Consider the following 4555-nt stretch of genomic DNA (forward strand, 5'->3'; position numbering starts at 1 on the left):
GGGGGGGTTGGAGCACTCCTGGACCCTAAAATATTGGAAAGGAAGGGTTTAGTCACTCTCAGATCCTAAAACACCTGGGAAAAGGTAGATTTGGAGACTCCCAGACCATAAAACTCCAGGGAAGAGAGGGGTTTGGAAACTCCCAGGCCCTAAAACTTTTGGAATGGGGGGGTCTGAGTCATGTCAGACCCTCAAAATCCTGGGAACGCCCCAGAACCCCCCCAGCCCCGGGGCTGCCGCGGGGGCCCCCAACGGCCCTCAGCCAATCCCAAAGCGCCCACGCCGCCCGCGCCCAATCCCAGCGCGCCGCGCTGATGACTCATCAGTCGCCGGGAAGACGCCTCGAAAAAAGGGCCCCAACTGCGCCCTCAGCCAAGCCCAGCGCGCCCCAAACCCCCCAAAACGGCGCCGCCCGGCTGGGTTTGGGCTGTCAGCAGCTGTCCGGCGCTGGGCATGGAGCGTGTGCGGGGAGCTGGGGCCGTGCTGGCGGTCCTGGTGCTGCTGGGACCCCCCCCGGCTGCGGGCGAGGAGCTGTCGGGTGAGCGGGGGGGGGCGGGCAGGGGGGTGGGGTGGGAAAGGGGGGAAAGAGGAGAGAAAAGAGGGGGTGGGAGCCCCAAAAGTGAGTGGGAGGGGGGTGGGAGCCCCAAAGTGAGGTTGGGGACGTCTAGGGATTGTGGGGCCGGTGGGAAAGGGGTGGGAGAGGGGGGCAAGGGGGTGTGGGAGAGCAGGCAGAGGGGTGCCATGGGGGTCCATCGGTGTCCCTTGAGCCCTGGAGCGGTTCCCTGGGGCTCTGGGGGGGTGGGATCCGCATTGGGGGGGTCCCCAATCCCCCTGTCCTTCCCCGGGGGCTGATGGGGGTGTTCCCCCCCAGCCAAGAGCCGGTGCTGGGGCGTCCGTGGGGCAGAGGGGGGTGGGAAAGGGGGGTCCGGGGTGGCCCCCTGAGCTCCCACCCTGCTGTGGGGGGCTGTGGGATGATGGGGGGGACGGGGCACCCCCTGACCCGTGTCCTGCACACACAGGGGTGTTCCAGCACATGACAAAGAACGAGTGTCACTTCGTCAACGGCACCGAGCAGGTGAGGTTCGTGCAGAGGAACATCTACAACCGGGAGCAGTTCGCCCACTTCGACAGCGATGTGGGGGTCTCTGTGGGAGACACTCCATTTGGGCAGTTTTGTGCCAGGTACTGGAACAGCCAACAGGAAAGGATGGACTTCTATCGGGCTCAGGTGGACACGTTCTGCCGGCACAACTATGAGGTGTTCGCCCCATTCACCGTGGAGAGGAGAGGTGAGTGTGGGGCAGAGCGGGTCCCCTCGGTCCCTGTCCCTGGAATGACCCTGGAGCTCCTCAAACCCTCCCTGCGAATCACCCCAGACCCGTCAACCCTCCCTGTGTCCATCTCTGTGGCGTTTCGCCCCCTTCAAGTGCCCCCCAGTCCATCCCAGTCTCTCCCAGTTCCCCCCCCCCCGCGTCTCCACCCCGCTGGGGCCAACGAGCTCACGCCCCTTTAGCCAATCCCAGCGCGTCTCTCTGATGACGCTCCAGTTGCCAGGCAGACCCAAACCAAAGACTTCCCTCACCACCACTCAGCCTCCCAGTCCCGAGCGCTTCCTTCCCAGTCCACACCAGTCATTCCCAGTCCTTTCCAGTCATTCCTAGTCCCCGTCACTCCACTCCCAGACCCTCTCAGTCCATTCCCAGTCGTTCTCACTTTACTCCCACATCTCCCAACTCTCTCCCCAGTGCCCCCCCAGCCCAGCCCCTTCTCCCCCAGTCTATTCCCAGTCCCTCCCACTGCCATCCCAGTCCCTCCTGGTGTCATTCCAATCCTTACCAATGCCATACAAGCCCTCTGCCCTCCCTCCCAGTGCCCCCCAGCTGAGCCCAGTGTCTCCCCCGTCCCTCCCAGTGCCCCCCAGCTGAGCCCAGTGTCTCCCTCGTCCCTCCCAGTGCCCCCCAGCGTGTCCATCTCGCTGGTGCCGTCGAGCTCCCAGCCCGGCCCCGGCCGCCTGCTCTGCTCCGGGATGGATTTCTACCCTGCGCCGGTGCAGGTGAGGTGGTTCCAGGATGGGCAGGAGCTGCCGGAGCACGTGGTGGCCACCGACGTGGTCCCCACCGGGGACTGGAGCTACCAGGTGCTGGTGCTGCTGGAAATCCCCCCCCCGGCGCGGGGTCACCTACAGCTGCCAGGTGGAGCACGTCAGCCTGGAGCACCCCCTCAGCCGGCACTGGGGTACGGCCCGGCCCCCCCAGCACCGGGGGCACACTGGCAGGGGGGCCGGGGGGGAAAGGGGGCAACTGGGGGTGACTGGGAGGGAGTTTGGTGGGTGCTGGGGGTGATGGGAGGGGGGTGGGAGGGTCCTAAAGGGTCTGGGAGGGGCTGAGTGTGATCCCTGCAGGGTCTGGGAAGGGACTGGCAGGAGGTTGGAGGGACCCCCGGGTGGGCTGGGGGAGAGCGGGCCGGGCTCTGTGGGGTGCCGGGTGGTGCGTGGGAGGAGGTTTTGGGGGTGCTGACCCCCCCGGCTCCCCCCAGAGATGCCACCGGACACCGTCCGCAGCAAGATCCTGGTGGGGGTCGGGGGCTTCATCTTGGGCTTGGTCTTCCTGGTGCTGGGGCTCGGCTTCTACCTGCGGGAGAAGGTAAAGGGGGGTCCCCAAATGGGGGTCGTGTCCCCCCCCTTGCTCTCCCACAGCCTCTGTGCCCCCCCCGCCCCCCCACCCCGCTCTCACCCCCTTTTCTCTCCCCACAGAGCTCCTGAGCCGCCGGCGGCCGCAGCCCCTCCCCGTGGCCTCGGGCCCAGCCGGGACCCCCCCAAACCCTGCCCTGATTTGGAGGTTCACGTGTCCCTCCCTTCCCTGCTTTTGTTCTCACCCCACCCAGCTGTTCCCAGTGTTCCCAGTAAAGCTTCTCAGGGCTCTGCAGTCCTGTTTTGGGGAGAAGTGGGGGGGGCTCCGAAAATCCTGGGAGTGGGGGATTTGGGCACTCCTAGACCCACAAAATCCTTGAGAAATGCGGTTTGGGCACATCCAGAGCCCCAAAATCCCTGGAACAGGGGGGTTGGGGCACTCCCAGACACAAAAGGAATTGGAAAAATGGGGCTTGGACACACCCAGACTCCAGAAATCCTGGGAATAGGGGGGTCAGGGCATGCGCAGACCCACAAATTCCTGAGAACAGGGGCGTTTGGGACAGGTCAGCCTCTCAAAAACCTGGGAACAGGGAGGTTGGGACACACCCAGACTCTGAAAATCCCCAGAACAGGGGGGTTTGGGCAATGTCAGGCTCCCAGTAACCCAGGAATGTGTGTTTGGGGTCTCCCAGCCCCAAAAAAATCCTGGAAAAGAGTAGTTTAGGTACTCCCGGAAACCCAAAATTGTGAAAAAAGAGGTATTTGGGCACTCCCAGACCCACAAAATCCTGGAGAAAGGTGGTGTGGGCAGACCCAGAGCCCAAAAATCCTGAGATCAGGGCGGTTTGGGCACTCCTAGACACATAAAATCCTGAAGAAAGGTGGTTTTTGCAAATGCAGAGCTCTCAAATCCTGAGAACAGGGGGTTTGGGTAATGTCAGCCCCCCCACACCCCCGAAAACCAAGGAACAGGGGGGTTTGGGAATATTTAGACTCAATAAATCTTGGGAACACGGGGGTATGGCCTGTCCTAGACCCAAAAGTCCCAGGAACTGGGGGGGTTGGAGCACTCCTGGACCCTAAAATATTGGAAAGGAAGGGTTTAGTCACTCTCAGATCCTAAAACACCTGGGAAAAGGTAGATTTGGAGACTCCCAGACCATAAAACTCCAGGGAAGAGAGGGGTTTGGAAACTCCCAGGCCCTAAAACTTTTGGAATGGGGGGGTCTGAGTCATGTCAGACCCTCAAAATCCTGGGAACGCCCCAGAACCCCCCCAGCCCCGGGGCTGCCGCGGGGGCCCCCAACGGCCCTCAGCCAATCCCAAAGCGCCCACGCCGCCCGCGCCCAATCCCAGCGCGCCGCGCTGATGACTCATCAGTCGCCGGGAAGACGCCTCGAAAAAAGGGCCCCAACTGCGCCCTCAGCCAAGCCCAGCGCGCCCCAAACCCCCCAAAACGGCGCCGCCCGGCTGGGTTTGGGCTGTCAGCAGCTGTCCGGCGCTGGGCATGGAGCGTGTGCGGGGAGCTGGGGCCGTGCTGGCGGTCCTGGTGCTGCTGGGACCCCCCCCGGCTGCGGGCGAGGAGCTGTCGGGTGAGCGGGGGGGGGCGGGCAGGGGGGTGGGGTGGGAAAGGGGGGAAAGAGGAGAGAAAAGAGGGGGTGGGAGCCCCAAAAGTGAGTGGGAGGGGGGTGGGAGCCCCAAAGTGAGGTTGGGGACGTCTAGGGATTGTGGGGCCGGTGGGAAAGGGGTGGGAGAGGGGGGCAAGGGGGTGTGGGAGAGCAGGCAGAGGGGTGCCATGGGGGTCCATCGGTGTCCCTTGAGCCCTGGAGCGGTTCCCTGGGGCTCTGGGGGGGTGGGATCCGCATTGGGGGGGTCCCCAATCCCCCTGTCCTTCCCCGGGGGCTGATGGGGGTGTTCCCCCCC

At 64.2% G+C, this 4555-nt stretch overlaps 1 pseudogene; it reads left to right on the plus strand.

Moving 5' to 3' along the window:
• The first annotated feature begins 245 nt into the window (after positions 1–245).
• LOC113941509 lies at positions 246–2854 on the plus strand (annotated as a pseudogene).
• The last annotated feature ends 1701 nt before the right edge of the window (positions 2855–4555 follow it).

This window comes from Corapipo altera, unplaced genomic scaffold (genome assembly GCF_003945725.1).
Source record: "Corapipo altera isolate COAL_440 unplaced genomic scaffold, ASM394572v1 60340, whole genome shotgun sequence".
NCBI lineage: Eukaryota > Metazoa > Chordata > Aves > Passeriformes > Pipridae > Corapipo > Corapipo altera.